Source organism: Bos grunniens, chromosome 4, assembly GCF_055505025.1.
Source record: "Bos grunniens cultivar Pamir isolate PY7600 chromosome 4, Bosgru_T2T1.0, whole genome shotgun sequence".
Classification (NCBI taxonomy): domain Eukaryota; kingdom Metazoa; phylum Chordata; class Mammalia; order Artiodactyla; family Bovidae; genus Bos; species Bos grunniens.
In genome coordinates this window covers 92,802,919-92,823,617 of record NC_141168.1, presented here as the reverse complement: position 1 = coordinate 92,823,617, position 20,699 = coordinate 92,802,919, and the positions used below count along the sequence as shown (strand labels likewise).

At 37.7% G+C, this 20,699-nt stretch overlaps 1 pseudogene across 1 annotated transcript in view; it reads left to right on the top strand.

Annotated features, from left to right (window-relative positions):
• The window catches only part of LOC147374535 (histone deacetylase 9-like), a 300,860-nt pseudogene that overhangs the window by 122,415 nt on the left and 157,746 nt on the right, over positions 1-20,699 (top strand). The window contains exons 7-10 of the transcript XR_015162870.1: positions 2,949-3,004; positions 3,249-3,336; positions 9,133-9,252; positions 9,564-9,661. The product of XR_015162870.1 is annotated as a histone deacetylase 9-like (transcript). The remainder of the gene's footprint in view (positions 1-2,948; positions 3,005-3,248; positions 3,337-9,132; positions 9,253-9,563; positions 9,662-20,699) is intronic.

Here is a 20,699-nt window from a genome sequence, read left to right as displayed (position 1 = left end):
CACTCTGGAATGATTGATGTTTGTTGTAAAATCATTTGGAAAATACTTGAAATGTTTAAGTAAATATAACCCACATAATATCATCACACAGATAGATCATACTGTATATATTATTTTTAACACTAATACTTCTAAAATTGCTGTCTTTTCTGTTCTGCTGAATATTTGTAACAACAAAATTGTAATGACTGTCTTAATATTCTGTTGTATGGATGGACCATATTTCATTTAAACATTTGCCTAATATCAATTAACTTAGATAATTTTCATTTTACTTATTGTAAATAAAACATGATCTTTTACACAAACATTTGTCTACACAATAACACCGTTAGGGCAAAAATCCTTAAAGTAGTAATAGATTACTAATTCAAAGGGTAAATGTTTTATAAAGGCTCTAAATGTATAGAGGCAGATTGTCTTCCAGAAAGACTATAATAAGTTATCTTCCTGCAAACAGCATTTATGAAAATATAGGTACCACCCCGTGGAGTAGTTTTAAAAGTTTTAATTTCCTAAGTGGAAAAATGGCTTCTTATTGGGATTTTCACCTGCTTTTATTTGATTACTAATTAAGGTGAATATTTTTTCTTATAGTTATTAATTGTGGCATGTCTTCTTTCTACTGTCTAGTCATACCCTTCACACATAAAACATAACATTCTAATTTAATTATAAAAGACCATTAGTATTAACCTAATTATAAAATTTTGTTCAGTTCAGTTCAGTCCCTCAGTCGTGTCCGACTCTTTGCGACCCCATGAATCGCAGCACGCCAGGCCTCCCTGTCCATCACCAACTCCCGGAGTTCACTCAGACTCACGTCCATCAAGTCAATGATGCCATCCAGCCGTCTCATCCTCTGCCGTCCCCTTCTCCTCCTGCCCCCAATCCCTCCCAGCATCAGAGTCTTTTCCAATGAGTCAACTCTTCGCATGAGGTGGCCAAAGTATTGGAGTTTCAGCTTTAGCATCATTCCTTCCAAAGAAATCCCAGGGCTGATCTCCTTCACAATGGACTGGTTGGGTCTCCTTGCAGTCCAAGGGACTCTCAAGAGTCTTCTCCAACAACAAAGTTCAAAAGCATCAATTCTTCAGCACTCAGCTTTCTTCACAGTCCAACTCTCACATCCATACATGACCACAGGAAAAACCATAGCCTTGACTAGACGGACCTTTGTTGGCAAAGTAATGTCTCTGCTTTTCAATATGCTATCTAGGTTGGTCATAACTTTCCTTCCAAGGAGTAAGCGTCTTTTAATTTCATGGCTGCAATCACCATCTGCAGTGATTTTGGAGCCCCCAAAAATAAAATTTTATTACATGATAGTTATATTACCTTGTATTATATTTGTTGTTATTTTCACCCTATCTACGTTTTCCCAATAAAGTATATTGCACATAATCTAATTCTTCATTCTCCGAAGTCATGTAGCACTCTAGAGTTTCACTCTACAATCTTGAAAATCACTCCCTATTGTCTTGTGTTGTTCACTAATGGTTTCTTTTTTGCTAATCTTTTTAGCCACAGAAATAGTGAGTTGCTTAAAAATAAAAATATAGAATATGTTTATTATTATTCCTAGGTTTGTAATTGGTATTGTGTCACTGACATCTAATTTGTTTCTGGGATTATCATTATGTAGGGCCTCCCTGGTGGTTCAGGCGGTAAAGAATCTGCCTGTAATTCCGGAGACCCAGGTTCAATCCCTGAGTCGGGAAGATGCCCTGGAAAAGGGAATAGTAACCCACTCCAGTATTCTTGCCTGGAGAATTCCATGGACAGAGAAGCCTGGCAGGCTGTAGTCCATGGGGTCACAAAGAGTCAGACACAACTGAGCAACTAACACAACAACAATAGGGCCATCAAAATACGTAGAAAATTAACTCATTGTATGTCAGTTACCATTATGTTCTAGAAAAATTTGTGTATATTTAAAGCTCGTGGGAATAGATTATTTTTCTTGGGAATATTTTTATGCTTGTAGTAAGATTTGGAAACAAATATCCCTGGGGTATATTAAAATTATTTGAAAATTTTAGGATTGTATATTAAAGAAAAACTCTGTTGTGAGCATATTACTCGTGTCATAGTTAAGTGAAAGGTGGTGTGAACCATCTGATAAATGATTTCTTTTTTTCGCGTCAAGTAACCCAACTTTTCTGAGCATGCTGGCTTTGCAAGGATTTATAGTTGCCTGCCTTCATGCTGGAGTTACTTCAGCTTTCCGTGATGCATTCCAGCTAATCTAGAGGTTAAGGCATTGCTTGATCATGGATAGATCTGATTGTTACTCAGCCCTGGAATTCTTTATAAAATTCCAGAATGTGGGCTAGAAATTGACTTAGGGAATCCAATAAAGTTGCAAGTCTTGGCAGTCATCCAAGCTAAATTTATAGACTGGAAGAAATATGGGCTTTCCATTGTTCTTTTTCACCTTTCTGGGGTTTCTTTTGTGTGTATGTGAGTGTGTGAGTGTAAATTTATCATTTTGCTGACATTGGAGTGGAAATAACCATTGAGGGCGTCCAGCTAAAGTATTTTCGCTTTGGATCTTCCCTAATCTTTCCAAACTTTGACCCAAACCTGCACCAAGAATGAACTTGTTCTCCCTCTCTAGGATGCTGGTGTCATGAAATAAGAACTGGTCCTTGAAAATGAATCACACCAGGATAATAGCTGATATGCCATTTGTCTGCTTGGTACAACTCCCAAACCCCTGTTCTTCCCCTGGCTCTGTGGGAGCCTTCTATCTGAGACATGATCTGAGAAAACATGATCTATATATTGTTTCTGTTCATTCTACGAAATGTATTCGGGGCATGAAAACCTTTTCTGAAGCCTCTTATAGATTCCACTCTTTTTGTATGTGCCTGATGCTCTTGGTACATGGAGATCTAAGCAGTCCTCTCCTATCTGATCACTGAAAATCTGTCTTGTTCCTACAGAATGGATTTGCTGTGGTGAGGCCCCCAGGCCATCATGCTGAGGAATCCACAGCCATGTAAGTACCAAGGACTGCTGGCCATCTCCCAGCGCCACGGTTCCTGGCGGTCACCTGCCCCATGCATGTCTCTGAAGCCTCTAATTGTTAGCAGATGGACTGAGAAATCTTGCGAGGTACTCCCAGAAGCAGATTTATGGCTTCAGAGATCATATAGCATTTTAAAAAATGCTCTGAACATTATTTATAATGGTTTTCCTGGCTGATTTGCTTTCTTATTTCTCTGTTCTTCTCTATTCCGCAGGGGGTTCTGCTTTTTTAATTCAGTTGCAATTACCGCCAAATACTTGAGAGACCAACTAAATATAAGCAAGATATTGATTGTAGATCTGGTATGTATTCCTGGCCAGAGCTGCATTTTCAGTGACTCTAGATAAAAGGGACTGAATTTGTATTTCTCTGTTAGGTTGCCTTGTTTTTAGCACTTGCAAACAACTGAAGGGTGTGTTTCCTTTGAATGTGGAAACTCATTAAATTCAGGATTGCAGTTCTGAAACCATAAACATTCACGTTTCACTTTCATGGTGTTAACTGCAATTTAATGAGAAGAAGGCGCAGATCGGGGCAACTTTTATGATCCTTAAATGAATTGATACTTCCACAGTTAAAATAACCCAACAGAACCTGAATTTACTTTTCCCTGCAGAATATAGACTTTAAATAGTCAGATGTGCTGGAAAGAATGTTGTTGCTTTGGTAACCAATTGGCCACTTCCCCTGGTTAGCAATCATGTTGCTTGTTGTGCAACAGTGGTATTATTAAAACAAGTCAGCGTGTCTTTTTTTTTTTTTTTCTGAAAAGATCTCAGATCATGTATGCCAGTTTGGGATGACTGCCGGCAGGAACCCTGCGTGATTAAGAGTCAGAGGCATTCGATTAGTCTTGCCTTTTAACATGATGCGTTCTTACACAATAGAGTTATAATTTGTTTAACAAATGGTTTGTTTAAATGCAGATGACACTTGGCATGTTGTCTATAGTAGATTCACGAATAATGAGCTGGATATCTGCCGCATACAAAAGGACCAGCCCAGGAAAGGGCGAAAGAAAACTGACTGGTGATTTATGAGCCCCGTTTTCGGTTTGCCTCCAGTTCATGAGGAGGTGTAATAGGTTGTCTGACAAAGCATAGACAGGAAATGAACCCTGGCATCCAAAGCGAACCTGCTGCATCTGCACTTAATTAATTTTTGCAGGTGATAAAAGATTTAAAGGCAAAATATGTTAGAAGTTTTTTTGAAGTGCAAGGCTTAATAGTCTAAATCTTGTTCATATCTGCACTCATAATTAAATCTTATTGGGAAGCCGTGGCCTTACCGCCTGGTCTTCTGATTCAGTTAGGCAGGCCTGCCAGAGGGTGGGGAGAGAGCAAACAAAGCCCTGTGAAGAAACACTTGGTCAAGTTAAAGTAAAGAAAAAAGGAATAAAAGGCTGATAACCATTTCTAGCGTTCAAGAGGAGTGGATGTTTCCCCCCATACTGTATTGCAGCCTTCCTACAAGTTCTTTGGTGCTGAGAGTATTGAAACCCAGCTTTCCATGTGTTTTCCAAACATGCTGAAGTTTCAGTGTAGGTCATAGTTCAACATTAAAGAAACGTGTTGAAGGCCTAGATATACTACAGCAGTGAGGTCTTAAAATTTTACAAAAACGAGGACATCAGTTCCTATTTTCCCATGTATATACAAAATGACATTTTAAAGAATGAACAATTATTGGCTTGCATGATTTATAAGATAGTAAATCTTTAAAATAATTTTAATATGCTTCTAAAACACTTAAGTTCTGCTAGAAAAATAAGCTAAAAACTTGAAGAAAGGGCAGCAGATGAAGACCAAGGATTGTGAGGAAAATCTTTCTACACATTCTAAATTTGTCAAAATTATGCAGGAAAGAGATTGGTAAACTGTCACCCTGTCTTTCAGAATTTCTTCGTGTTATTTTCTGAGGACTCTCCACTACTAGGAAGATAATAACTGTTAAGAGCCTCTTTGAAAGCACACGTGTGACATCCAGACTCTAGAGCAATGGACTGTACAATAGACATGAAAGCTAAAATGCCTGGATGGTGATGGATGGATATCTTGTGCCTCAGAGGATTTGTGTGTAAAGCTTTGTTTTTGTACATTCATATAAGAATAAAAAGATTTGCGGGATATAATTTGCTATGATTTATAAAATAAGTTGCTTGGTAGCCACCAGGAGTGTCCTGTAAGCTTACTGGCCTTTGATTATGAATTTGCTCCATTATCCCACATAAAGGACGCTGATTTCCCAGCAGGCTGCAGTAGAAGAGAAGGTTTTGTTTCATGTTCTCTAAACATACGAGGTTCTTTCCAAAGGGTTGCCTCTGAGATCACCACCAGCCCGCATATTCTTGCTTTCAAGTCTTCCAGATTCTGCAGCTGCAGGAACACTTTGAGGAAATTCCCCTGTTTCTTCCAGCTGCTGAGAAGGAAGTTTTAAAGTGCCACGTGGCGCTGAGACATCCGTTCTCCCTGGCTGACAGGTCTGTTCTGCAAGTGAGCAGAGGAAAAGGAAAGGTGCTTCAGTGACAAAAGATCTTCATTCCTGCATATCCAAACTCACTGACTTTAGCTAACTGGTAGGAACCGCAGCTCCACCAGTTCTTGGGCCAACAGAAGCCAGAGCCATTCCGTTGTTCCAGCAGCTAGATTCATCATTTTTGGATGCCTACTAATTAGAGAGCCAGAGCTCTAATTCACCCTCTATTTGAGCCTGAAGCCAAATTCAGAGGCATTGAATATTGTAGGCAGGGATGATTTCTGGTTTATCTGGAGAGCTTATTCTTCTAGTTTTCCTTCTGGGGAAGATTCCAAAGACCTTCAGATTGGTGAGGAGAGGGAGCAGGCGCACTCGCTTTTCAGCTTGCAGGAGATTGGCCGTTGTGTTCAGAGCATGAACCTGTCCTAGGATGTGCCTGCATGACTCAGGTAGCTTTTATGTAACGTGACTTTCAGTTGAAAATAATACGTTTTAGGCTATTTTCATTTTTAAAAAGGATGCTTCAAATGTCCTTAGATTTTTGGGAATTCAGTGTTCAGTCAAGCACCAAACTTGACCCAAGAATTGCCAGTACTAAATAATTGTAAGTACCAGGGACAGGAAAGCCTGGTGGGCTGCCATCTATGGGGTCACACAGAGTCGGACACTACTGAATCGACTTAGCAGCAGCAGCAGCAAATCTTAGATGCAAGATCTGTTTTGAAGCTGTGAGTTATTTGGTTCATTTTCTTACTATAGCAAGTCCTCATCATCACCAATGATTGTCTTATGTTGTTGCTATGGAGAAAAAGTCCTTAGATCATACCTGACCAGTAGGCACTTTGTATGTGTATTTTCAGAGAAAGCTGAAAAAATACTTTCAAGAATATAAGTTGTTGCCCAAAACAAAAGGCACATTTGAATTTACCTATATCTCTAAATGCTTTTGAATATAAATATGGAGTAAATAATTATCCATGCATTTTTAGAATAAATTTGTAAATTTTAATGAATAGTATCTGTTGAAGCCTTATTGTGCTGTGGGGAAGACTGTAGTTCTTATTTTGAAATTTATGCAGTGATAAGTATCCAACCTGTTTTACAAAACAAATGATTTTATATCTAAGACAAACTATCTTTTATTTGACTGTCTTAAATAAACCTTTACAGCATCAAGACAATATTTTACTGGTTTTCAAACTGTTGATATGTCTAGGCCCAGAGCACAATTTTTCTTAAAACACTGACTGAGAATTCTATCTTGTAACAGAAACAAAGTTTTCTATCAATGTTATTTTTCAAAGTATTTTGTTTGTCCATCCTCTAGATATCCATTAGCAAATTCGAGACTCTTGGGGGTTAAATTATTTCATTTCTGTTCTCATAAAGGAAAAGTTTTACTATCCCCTCCTTCCTGTCCTTTGAACATCCTGAAATCCAAGATTTAATATTTTTCAGTATGCTGTTTTTTCCCCTGATATGTGTATGCCTTTAGCCAAGACAAGTTTCTGGAAGGATGCCTATCTTCCCCAATATTCTGTGATTCCTTAATTGGATATGTGTACTGTATGGAACGGAGAAGGCAATGGCACCCCACTCCAGTACTCTTGCCTGGATAATCCCATGGACGGAGGAGCCTGGTAGGCTGCAGTCCATGGGGCTGCTAAGAGTCGGACACGACTGAGCGACTTCACTTTCACTTTTCACTTTCATGCACTGGAGAAGGAAATGGCAACCCACTCCAGTGTTCTTGCCTGGAGAATTCCAGGGACGGCAGAGCCTGGTGGGCGGCCGTCTATAGGGTCGCACAGAGTTGGACACGACTGAAGTGACTTAGCAGCAGCAACTGTATGGAAGAAGGAAGGTATGTTAGTGCATGTCTGCACTGTGGATGGCAGGATCACTTCAGGCTTTCATAAATCAGCAAATGTAGGTTTTGATAGTGTTAGTGAGGGAGTTCTGGGCTGGGGTTGACGTGGAGACAACTTATATAAACCTCAATAAGGGGCAGTAATGACCACCAGTCTCACTTCAGAGTTTTACCAAGAGAATCGAAGAGATAATGAACGTAATTGTAAGTTAACAGCATAATGGTTATGAGTTTGGCTTTAGGAGTAAGAAGTGGATTCAAGACCTTGTCTTGAAAAATTACTGAAACTCTCCAAGTCTCAGTCTGCTTACCTTTTAAATTAGGGATAATACCATATACTTCATATAAATGTTAAATAAGCTATGTGAGATGTTTAATATGGTACCTGACTCAAAATTTTTAGGAATCATTGTTGAAAATAGTGGGATTCATACTGATACAAAATAAAGTACAGTGTAAGTAGGTAGTTAACAAGTAACCAAAAATTTTTTATAACAGAACCTGAAACTATATATGTTACACATGTAGCAGTAATACTATATTAAATACAAATATGTAGGTTATTTGCTTTTAAGAGTCCTTTATTTTATTTTGTTCAGAAGCTATTTAGGAACCACATTAACTGAGACTCTTAATGCTTGAGGTCTTTTAGTAAGGACATTTTAAAAATGCTATTGGTTTTATTTTTCCCATATCTTGTATCAGTTCCAGCATGTTTGTATCATAAAGCAATTAGAAAAAAGAGCTGTTAAGTTTTGTATCATTATTGAATATGAATGCCATAAGAATTTTTTTCATTCATTTTGATGAAACTGACTTTTTTTTGTGTGGGAAGAAGGAATGGTGTAGGGAAAGAAAAAAGAGGAGGAAGGAGGCTTGGAAGAGAGCCATAATATATTAAATATATAATATTAAAATTAGGCAGATTGGACAAGATCGCATAAAGGCCCATGCCGTCGTTCTGCTTTGGCCCAAATGATTTAATAGCTAATGAGCTCATGCTTCTGTGTCTTCGACTCTTGCCGTCACAATTTTACCAAAATAAAGTATGAAGTTCTTTTTGCATCTGGCATCTCTTTTGAAGTCATTCTAACTGCTGAGGGACTGCTAACTGAACTGAGCGCTTCAAGAAAGCCAATTTACTCAGCTGGTTGCAAAGCCTTTGACCTTAATGGTGGGACTTGGCAAATCAATGCATACACGTATGTTTAGTGTTCTGTCAAGAATTGTGAAAATGCTCTGTAAGCCATAGATCCTTCTGCAGAATACTGGTTTGTAGTTTAAACATTAGTCTTTCTTCAGAGGCCAATGAGGCTAGTTAATTAAGCCTGAGGGGTTATGAACTGTTGGCAGTTAATAAGTCATAAAATTCCTCCATAAAACAGGATGCAAGATTCCATCACTGAAGCAAAGAGTACAAAGGGCCGGTGTATAAATATCTAATTGTACCAAAGGACTGGGCTTTCTCAATGACTGCTCATCTGGAGTCTCCAGGGCATGTTCTCTGTGGTTTCCTGATTTTTAGAAGCCAGTTTAAAAAATGAGTGCATTAAAGGGTAATTTGCCTGAAAGTTCAGGAAGTAAAGGGGGGTGGTGTGGAAGCAGGCTGAACACGGGAAAGAAAGAGGGATACAGAAGACAGAAAATGAGAAGGAGGGTGGGGTAGAAAGACAGGGAACTAGACATCAGGAAAGTTGTTTCCACACAGAGTTAGACGTGACTGTATTTGTCATCTGTTTTCTTTTCCCTGTAGGATGTTCACCATGGAAATGGTACACAGCAAGCCTTTTATGCTGACCCCAACATCCTGTATATTTCACTCCATCGCTATGATGAAGGGAACTTTTTCCCTGGCAGTGGAGCCCCAAATGAGGTTCGGTTTGTTTCTTTAGAGCCCCACTTTTATTTGTATCTTTCAGGTAATTGCATTGCATGATTACCCCTAATTTTCTTGTCCTTTGCTGGTGTTTTAAATTACACGAGATTACTGAATTGTCCCACGGGACCAAGAACCAGTGCAGAACAAGTGCATAACCCAGAGCACTGGTTGTCAAGCAAGGTTGGACTGATTTGACATGTTGTTTGATGTTTATTTCAAGAGCACACATGTGTTTGTTTTCCTGTCTTTTTGCTTCTTCCCTGTGCTCTCCTCTACCCACTGTGGTGTGGTTTTTCTCTTCCTAGGTTGGAACAGGCCTTGGAGAAGGATACAATATAAATATTGCCTGGACAGGTGGCCTTGATCCCCCCATGGGAGATATTGAGTACCTTGAAGCATTCAGGTTGGTACTTGTTTCTCTGAAAGTGAAAAAATTAGAAAACAAATGTCCATTGAAACAACATGAAATTCAAGAGAGAAATGTAAATTTCTGACCACGGCAGAGTGGTTAAGGGAGCCATTGTATCAGAGGTCCAAAAAAATGTTTGGTTTGGGGGACCTGAATATTGCTACAAAGACAAGGAATATGAGTATCCAAAAAAGTTACATCAAGACCTAGGTGTAGTTATACAGGTATGTTCACCAATGGCCAGGCATGTTCCTCTTTTATGCCAAAAAAAAAAAAAGGGGAAAAAATTTTATTGAGGAATTCTGGAAAACTCTGCCTATGATAATATATGATGTGATTTAAAATGGACATTAGCATATTGACTGCTCTGGGAGGCCCTTCACTGCCTATTTCACTTTTTTGAACAGGCATTTCCCAAACTTCATTGGGCTATAGAATTTTTTGCACGTATTTTTACACATGGCAACTCTTGGCTTTCTTAGTTCCAAGGAACGTTGGCTTAGGCAGTCTTATTCCATCCTCGAGTATTCCATTTCCTTCATAATATGTGTGTTTTCCCTCTGACATTAAAATGGCAGTAGATTAATTGGTTGTTTTCGGTTTCTTTAGAAAATGTAGGCCTTAATTAAAGTGTTTATTAATATATACATTTTGCATTATACTTTTTTTTTCTGAAGAACTTTAAAAAGTAGTTCAAACAAGAAATACAACAAATTAAAAGTTTTTGTTTTGGATATAGTTTTTAAGTCATTTATTCTCTGGTATTAAATTTTTTTTCAGTCTTCAATAAGGTCTCTTTTAAGGAAAAATATCAGATTATGTTAATATATCCCTCACTTGCAAGATTTTAGATTTTAATGGGTTGGTACTGTAGGATTTGAGGTGTTTTGTTTATTTGTAAGCAATAGCAAACAAGTGCATGATAAGAAATTTTTGACCCATTCTTTTTTTCCTAATTTAACATTTATATATAAATTCCGAAGGGAAAAATCCTGGTGATAATGTATCCTAAATACATAGGAAAAGTTTTTAATCAGTGAAGTTTTAATGGGTTTCTGATTATTGTTGCAGAAGTACAACAATACACAGAAGTTGGCCTGTGTATCATGCATACTTCAATTTTTCATTTGAGAGTCACTTTTAATTTGAGAATAGCCTCGGGAAAAATGATAGGAAATTGCTATTTTTAAGAATATTCATTAAAATAAATATATTTGTGTTGATATTTGAGGAAAATTCTACTTCAGATTTGCACTCTGAAAAAATATACACTCATATATCTGTACTCTTTATAGAAAAATAGGTGAGATAAGTTTGTTTATTTGACTTGGATTGTCTGTGATGATACCTTGTGTTCAGTTCAGTCGCTCAGTCATGTCCGACTCTTTGCGACCCCATGAATTGCAGAATGCCAGGCCTCCCTGTCCATCACCACCTCCCGGAGTTCACCCAAACTCTTGTCCATCGAGTCAGTGATGCCATTCAGCCATCTCATCCTCTGTCGTCCCCTTCTCTTCCTGCCCCCAATCCCTCCCAGCATCAAGGTCTTTTCCAATGAGTCAACTCTTCGCATGAGGTGGCCAAAGTTTTAGCTTTAGCATCAGTCCTTCCAATGTTAATTAGTAGTAAAACTAAAAATGTACATTAAAAACCTATAGGGGTTTCAGTATTATAAATTATTTTTGCCTGTATTTGCAACTTAAACACTGTTAATATTTTAAAGATATTTTAATGGGATAATAGACTTTTATATTACATTACGTATGAATTTGTCTGTTTATCAAGTTGACTTCGTAACTTACATGATACATACATTAAGTTCTCAACTTTAGTATGTGATTATATTCATTGGTCTGTAACACAGAGCTATTAGTTTTTTATTATAATACTATTTGTGGTACTGTACCTTTACATAAGAATAGATCAAGTATTCACAGCATGAAAGGATAATTGCTATTTTGTACGTATTCTCCCATGACAAAGTTAACAGTAGATGAGTTATTTTTTTTAAAGCCCCTTTGAACACAATTTCATTAAATAATGTGAAAATAGATATTAAGCATTGTTGCTCAGTTGCTAAGTCATCTCCAACTCTTTATGACCCCATGGACTGCAGCAAGCCAGGCTTCCCTGTCCTTCACTATGTCCCAGAGTTTGCTCAAACTCATGTCCATTGAATCAATGATGCCATCCAACCATCTCATTCTCTGTCACCCCATTTTACTCTTAACTCAGTCTTGTTCAGCCTCAGGATCTTTTCCAGTGAGTTGACTCTTTGCATCATGTGGCCAAAGTATTGGAGCGTCAGCTTCAGCATCAGTCCTTCCAATGGATAAACAGGGTTGATTTCCTTTAGGAATGACTGGTTTGGTATTAAGTGTACATTTTTGATTGGAATGGTGATTGAATCAAGTGCTTCTGAAAGCATTTGAATGTCCTGAAGACAGTACCTTCTGTTGCCTGGAAAGAGCAAAGAGCACTTTATTTTAGCAAACTTCTCTGAACTTCCCAGTGTGGTCACCATATCCAGGCTGAATTAGAAGAGAGGCTACATTATTTAGCTCTGCTACAGAAATGTAAAATTGTGACTTTGATGTTTATAGTTATTTAAGAACCAGATTTAATCCATAATAAGTCTATTAATTTTGAACTATACAATTTCTGCTTGCTGCTCAATTTGTATAACTAGAAATACTTGTAAACTGTCCTTGGAGGACTCAAGAAATTTAAGTCCTTAATTCAAAAAATATTCATTGAACACATAGTATATGCCAGGGGCAGTGATGAGCACTTGGAAGTTAGAGTTGATATGCTCTTAGGGAACATAATAAAAGTGGTACTTACTGTTCTAGAGAATAGATGTCCTTAGACATAGAGAGGATAAAATGATGAATTACTTCTGAAAGGTTCTGGGATGCTTTCATCAAGTATTATTCTACTTGTGTTTTCAAAATAAGTGGTAGTTTTCAAGGGGTAAAAAAATTGGACTAAGAAGATTCATACTAGCCAGAGAGAATAGGCTGTGAAAGCGTGGAGTCGTGAAACGATCTTGCTCTGTGGGCTCAAGAGCGTGAGGGTGAGATTGCATGGCAGGTATACAGGTCATACTTCATACAGGCTTTTGCAGGCAAAGAATGCCCATCTCTCTCTCTCTCATCTATCTGTCTCTATACACACACACACACACACACACACACACACACACACACACACACACACATATATTCCTTTCTAATTTGGGGCACTAGTGTGGCCTCCAGATAAATTTTAGTGTAGTATTATAAGCATATCCTTCTTAATATAATCCATTTTCTAAGTATTGAAAGTGAAGAGCTTTCTGACATCTGTGTGTGGATGTCAAATTACAGAAGTGGGGAGGAAATAAATGGAGTCTTTTCTTTTTTCTAAAGTTTTAATTGTTTGTGGACTGTGATAAGTATCTTTGGAAGAAAAGCCCTGTCTCTCTGAAACTCCATTTATAATAGGATATAAGATAGCTGCTTATTTTACCAGCCAGAATTTCCATACATATTGCCCTTGGGTTGGTCTCTGTTGTGTGTTGTTTTTTTCTGTGGCAAAAAGAAAATTGCAGACAAATTGAACATTTTCTTTTTGCTTTAAGTTTTCTAGATAGTTTTAAAAATGTAATAGAATATATAACATTTCATATCTGGTTCAAATAGCTAGTATTTCTTCTATGCAGTTATTAATATCATTAATTTCTGAATAATTGTAGAATGTGGGAGGAGCAGGGGATGACAGAGGATGAGATGGTTTGATAGCATCACCGACTCAGTGGACATGAATTTGAGTAAACTCTGGGAGTTGGTGATGGACAGGGTTGCCTGGTGTGCTGCAATCCATGGGGTCCCAAAGAGTCGGGCACAACTGAGCAACTGAACTGAGGAACTGAACTGATGCTTCAGATTTCTCACAAGTTTTTAAAATCTTCAGTAATATCAAGTATCTTTTAAGTATTTTTTATTAAATAATTATGGGTATTTATATTAAGATCTTACATGGCAGGTTCTCGATTATAGATGTTATGGACATCATGGCTATTTCTTAAGTGGTTTGCATAAGCCACAGAACTACCATATGGAAGGGCTGTGATGTGGCTCTAAAATCTATACTGTTTCTATCCCACCACACTGCTGTTCTTTTCTGTTGTTCATAAGGTAAAAGACTAAGGTGTGATAAAGCATAGTGAACTTATACTGTAATATAAGACTTCTCCCCATGACCTGAATCACAAATCCCTAGTACACAGCATGGCAAAGAAGAGCTATTCAATAATTCTGGCTGAGTAAATCAATTAATAGATAAATAATTCAGAAAAGAGGGTAGAATGATACACTACGGTAGAAGCTTTGGAACCCCCTGAGGGACCTGCATGAAATCTGACTATCTCTTGGTCCCTCAAGGAGTATGCTTTATAAGAACTCTGAACACTCATTTGCTTGTAACAATTTCAAATGTCTTCTCTTTGTTCAACAAATATTTTCTGAATGCCTGCTTATCAATTTCTGTTCCAGTCACTTCAAAAGACTGTTTTTCTTCCTTATACATAATCACTAAATGAGCGCAGTACACATTTTTTTCTAAAAATTAATTCTTTAAGAGTTATGTAAATATTAAAGTGGTTATCTGTATAAGACCATTTATTTACTTTTGTACAATATTATTAACATATAAGGTACAGGTGCACAGTACAGTGATTCACAGCTATAAGTGTTATACTCTATAGTTATTACAAAATGATGGCTGTGTTCCCCATGTTTTACAGTACATCCATGTACCTTACTCTGTATATAATAATTAAGTGAAGTGAGTGAAAGTCACTCAGTCGTGTCTGACTCTTTGCTACCCCATGGACTGTCCATGGAATTTTCAAGGCCAGAATACTAGAGTGGGTAGCTTTTCCCTTCTCCAGGGGATCTTCTCAACCCAGGGATAGAACCCAGGTCTCCGACATTGCAGGCAGATTCTTTACCAACTGAGCTATCAGGGAAGCTCTGTATATAATAATTCAATTCAGTTCAGTTCAGTCACTCAGTCGTGTCCGACTCTTTGCGACCCCCATGAAGTGCAACACGCCAGGCCTCCCTGTCCATCACCAACTCCCGGAGTTTACCCAAACTCTTGTCCATCGAGTCAGTGATGCCATCCAGCCATCTCATCCTGTCGTCCCCTTCTCCTCCTGCCCCCAATCCCTCCCAGCATCAGAGTCTTTTCCAGTGAGTCAACTCTTCGCATGAGGTGGCCAAAGTACTGGAGTTTCAGCTTCAGCATCAGTCTTTCCAAAGAACACCCAGGACTGATTTCCTTGAGGATGGACTGGTTGGATCTCCTTGCAGTCCAAGGGACTCTCAAGAGTCTTCTCCAACACCACAGTTCAAAAGCATCAATTCTTTGGGGCTCAGCCTTCTTCACAGTCCAACTCTCACATCCATACATGACCACTGGAAAAACCATAGCCTTGACTAGACGAACCTTTGTTGGCAAAGCTTTTGAATATGCTATCAAAGTTGGTCATAACTTTCCTTCCAAGGAGTAAGTGTCTTTTAATTTCATGGCAGCAGTCACTCCCTACCTCTAAATTGCCCCTCTTGCCTCTGTCTCCTGGTAACCACTAGTTTGTTCTCTGTGAGTTTGCTTCTTTTTGGTTGTATTCACTAGTTTATTGTTTTTAGATTCCACATATAAGTGAAACCAGACACTATTTCTTTCTCTGTGAGACATATTTCACCTAGCGTAATGTTCTCCAGGTCCATCCATGTTGCTGCAAATAGCAAAACTTTATGCTTTTCTAACTCCTATCCATTGCATACGTATACCACATCGTCTTTACTCTTTCATCCACCGATGGGCACTTCCATTGCTTCCATATCTTGGCAGTGTAAATAATGCTGCTGTGAACACTGGGGTGCTTGTATCGTTTTGAATTAGTGTTTGGGGATTTTTTGGCTATATACCTGCGAGTGAAATTTCTGGATCATATGGTGTAGGTATGTATGCGTGCATGCTCAGTCATTTTTGACCCTTTGCAACCACCAGGCTCCTCTGTCCATGGCATTTTCTTGGCAAGAATTCTGGAGTGGCTTGCCATTTCCTTCTCCAGGATAGCTCCCCGATCCAGGGATCAAACCCATATCTCCTGCATTGCGGGAAGATTCTTTACTGCTAAGCCACCAGGGAAACCTGGGTCATAAGATAGTTATAGTGTTAATTTTTTGAGAAACTTTCATGTTTTCCACAGTGGTTGAACCAATTTATATTCCCACTAGCAGTGCAGGAGCGTTCCCTTTACTCCACATTCTTGCCAACATTTGTTATTTGTGTTCTTTCAAATGATAGCCATTCTGACAAGTGTGAGGGGATACCTCATTGTAGTTTTGATTTGCACTTCTCTGATGATTAGCAATGTTGAGCATCTTTCCATGCTCATGGTCTGTTGGCCATCTTTATTTCCTCTTTGGAAAAATATTTACTTCTTCTGCCCATTTTTAAATCAGGTTATTTGGGTTTTTGATGTTGAATTGTATGAACTATTTATATATATAAATAGTATATATAACCCGTTATTTGTCGTATCATTTGCAAATATTTTCTCCCATTCAGTTAGTTTTCTTTTCATTTTGTCAGAGGTTTCCTTTGCTGTGCAAAAGTTTTTAAGTTTAATTAGGTCCCTTTTGCTTATTTTGCTTTTATTTCCTTTGCTTTAGGAGATATATCTAAAAAATTGTTATGACTTATGTCTCAGCATATTATGCTTATGTTTTCCTCTGGGAGTTTTATGGTTTCTCACCTTACATTTAGGTCTGTAAACCATTTTGAACTTATTTTTGTAAATGATGTGAGAGGGTGTTCTGATCTTATTCTTTTATATGTAGTTGTCCAGTCTTCCCAGTACTACTTATTGAAGAGACTGTCTTTTCTCCTTTGTATATTCTTGCCTCCTTTGTCATGTTATAGATAAATAAACTGTAAGTGTGTGAGTTTATTTCTGGGCTGTCTGTTCTGTTCTGTTATCTGTCTTATTGTGCCAATGTCATACTGTTTTGATTACTGTAGCTTTTAGTATAGTCTGAAGTCAGGGAGAGTGATTCTTTCAGCTCTGTTCTTCTGTTGCAAGTGTTTTTTTTTTTTTTTTTTTTAATGTTCAGGCTCTTTTGTATTTCCATACAAATTTAAATTCTTTTTTTCCTGTTCTATGAGAAATGCCATTGGTATTTTGATAGCAATTGCATTGACTTTGTAGATTACCTGACATAGTATGGTAATTTTAACAATATTAATAGTTTGTGCATAGTGGGCAAGAGATAATATGTATCTCACACTTCTAATTGAATCTAGTGAGAAGACATCTACATGTGTTTAAAAAAGTGAGTAGCAATTTCTGATGTAGAAGAAAAAGTCCTTCAAATTATGTATATTTTACTGGATATTGGATAGATAAATGAATGAATGAGTACATGGATGATGGTTTCCTTGGATTTTTAATTGCAAAAAATAAGTACAGGCCCTTTACATTTAGAAGGTACTGATGAAATAGCAAATGTCTCATTTGGCACCCACTGAAGACAAGCTAAGAGAGTAACTTAGATCTATTGATTTGGGTTCCTTAGATGCAAACTTAAAAAGCTGTGATTTTTAAAAAATTACAAATCTCCAAGCCAACGTGTTTATACTCTGTAGCTACCATAATTAATATTTGTTAATGGTAAGAATTTCCAAATACAAAAGGTGTATAAACATCAGGTTTTTAGGCATATTCACCTTTGGGGGAAAACTGCTACCCAGGATGATTCTGCTTCACCAGATTGTCAGAATGCCAACTGAAAATGAGGAAACGAGCGAGTTACCTAACCTAGAAAATATATATTGAGTATGTGTTGTTATTTTATTGTAAAATTCAGTTCAGTTGCTCAGTCTTGTCCAACTCTTTGTGACCCTATGGAGTGCAGCACTCCAGGCTTCCCTGTCCATCACCAACTCCCAGAGCTTGCTCAGACACATCACATGTCCATCAAGTCAGTCATGCCATCCAACCATCTCATCCTCAGCCGTCCCCTTCACCTCCTGCTTTCAATCTTTCCCAGCATCAGGGACTCTTCCAATGAGTCAGTTCTTCGCATCAGGTGGCCAAATATTGGAGTTTCAGCTACAACATCAGTCCTTCCAATGAATATTCAGAACTGATCTCCTTTAGGATGGACTGGTTGGATCTCCTTGCAGTCCAAGGGACTCTCAAGAGTTTTATCCAACACCACAGTTCAAAAGCATCAATTCTTCGGCACTCAGCTTTCTTTATAGTCCAGCTTTCACATCCATACATGACTACTGGAAAAGCCATAGCCTTGACTAGACACACCTTTGTTGGCAAAGTAACGTCTCTGCTTTTGAATATGCTGTCTAGGTTGGTCATAACTTTTCTTCCAAGGAGCAAGTGTCTTTTAATTTCATGGCTGCAGTCACCATCTGCAGTGATTTTGGAACCCAAGAAAATAAAGTAAGACACTGTTTCCGTTGTTTCGCAATCTGTTTGCCATGAAGTGATAGGACTGGATGCCATGATCTTAGTTTTCTGAATGTTGAGTTTTAAGCCAACTTTTTCACTCTCTTCTTTCACTTTCATCAAGAGATTCTTCTTTACTTTTTACATAAGGGTGGTGTCATCTGCATATCTGAGTTATTGATATTTCTCTCGGCAATCTTGATTCCAGCTTGTGCTTCATACAGCCTGGCATTTCACATGATGTATTCTTCATATCTTTTCATTGGCTTATGAAGTGTCTCTATTTAGTCAAAATATTTTTGTGTTGCAAATATAGCCTTTGTTAAAATACTTTGACCAAATAACCAATAGAATGTTTAAAAAGTAGCGTATTTGTTACTCAGGCAAAGCCGCTGAATCAGTTGAGCATATACGAAGAGTCAGAACAGCCTGTATCTGTTTCTGTTGTCTTTGGTTTGCACCAGTTTGCTTTAGTGATATAAGCAAATTTAAAATCCATTAATACAAAACTGTGATTTGAAACTTGACTAGATCGCATATCTGTTCTCAGTTCATGAGTCACACTGTCAATTCTGTTCTAGATGCAGTGTCTTTAAAATAGAGCTTACTATGATTTCTTCCCCTTTTGTGGCAAAAATAGAACAATATGCATTTAAAATTTAACTTGAGAGCAGATAATAGAGCCCTTAGTTGTCATATTTACAGAGCAGCTATTCCTCAGACAACTAGTTAGCATAACTAGTGGTTGAATTTACCATGAAATGATAGTAGATAATTTTGAGCAGGGCATATAAATAAGTACAATATTTTATTTTACCTTATTTTATCAAACACAACATTACTGCTCTAACTAATTTTAGAGCTGCTGCTGCTGCTAAGTCACTTCAGTCGTGTCTGACTCTGTGTGACCCCACAGATGGCAGCCCACCAGGCTCCCCTGTCCCTGGGATTCTCCAGGCAAGAACACTGGAGTGGGTTGCCATTTCCTCCAGTGCATGACAGTGAAAAGTGAAAGTGAAGTCACTCAGTCGTGTCCACCCCTCAGTGACCCCATGGACTGCAGCCTTCCAGGCTCCTCTGTCCATGGGATTTTCCAGGCAAGAGTACTGGAGTGGGGTGCCATTGCCTTCTCCGAATTTTAGAGCACTGACTTCTAAATGGTCTTGTCATATGCAGAGACTAAAAGAGTTTGCTTAATTCTGAGAAATGAGAGAATATCTTAGTAAATATTTCTGTCCTCTCGTTGATAATGACAACTAAGTACATATTTTATGGCTATTGTTCTTATTTTTATCATATTTTAGTGAAGTTTATTGCTGAGAGAATGAAAAATAAAACTATTATAAGATAACATAATGATAATAACATAGTAACATAGAACATTCATTGAGGACTTAACATTTGTTAGTTGCTCATTTCCTTTCATCTTTACAAGTTGTTGAATTAAGTGCTGCCAGTTTCCAGATGGGGACACGAAGTCCCCTTTGAGTTTTGGTAGGTTTCCTGATGTCACATAGCTGGTTAATGGTGATCAGGGATTGTGTATCAAAAAGTGTGAGTATAGAGACAGTACTTCTTGGCCCTAAGTTAAAAACTATAATTCCTCTGTCAAGCTTCCCTGATAGTTCAGTTGGTAAAGAATCTGCCTGCAATGCAGGAGACCCAGGTCCTATTCCTGAATTGGGAAGATCCTCTGGAGAAGGGAAAGGCTACTCACTCCAGTATTCTGGCCTAGAGAATTCCAGAGTCTGTGGTTGCAGAGAGTCAGAGATAACTGAGCAACTTTCACTTTCACTTCCTCTGTTAAGAGTAGGGGTTACAGAACAATAATAAAGAGAGAAATTCTTTGCCAATGCATTTTAGTCTATCTAGCATTTATCTTTCACATTTAAATTGGTAATACTATTTTAAAATTGAAAATAATTCCTAGATTCTCACTATCCTTGTATCATATACTAATTCCAAGCCACTTCTCTCTGTGCCCTTCCTCATGTCCACACTAAGAGCCTATCAAATAAAACTCATTTAATTTTTCTTCTTTTTGATAACCAGACTGTTTACAATGGAGAATGTATTTTTTCCTTTTTTATTAAAATAGTTTTTTCATTATTTACATATTTAGACATTTTTGAAATGGGTATGTGATTGAACTTGAGAAAACCCAAATTAAATTTTAATAGATGGATAAATGAACACTTAGATCCAACTTTGAAATAAAAAATGATTTGTTGTCATCTAAAAATCATACTCAATACTGCAGAATTGATTTGGGGTCTTATTTTGTCTATAAGAACTGTGGTTGATGCTTCACGGTCTTCAAATGGATTTTCAATTGCTAATGACAACCAAATATATTATGCTCATGATAGTATGTATTTTCCCAAGGATGTTGAAGACATTTTGGGAAAGAGGGTGGAATTTCTTGAAACAATTTGCCAATATGAAATACTGTACATATCAAATTGGCCCTACTACCATCTTTCCCAGACCATTTATCATAGCTCACAAATCAAG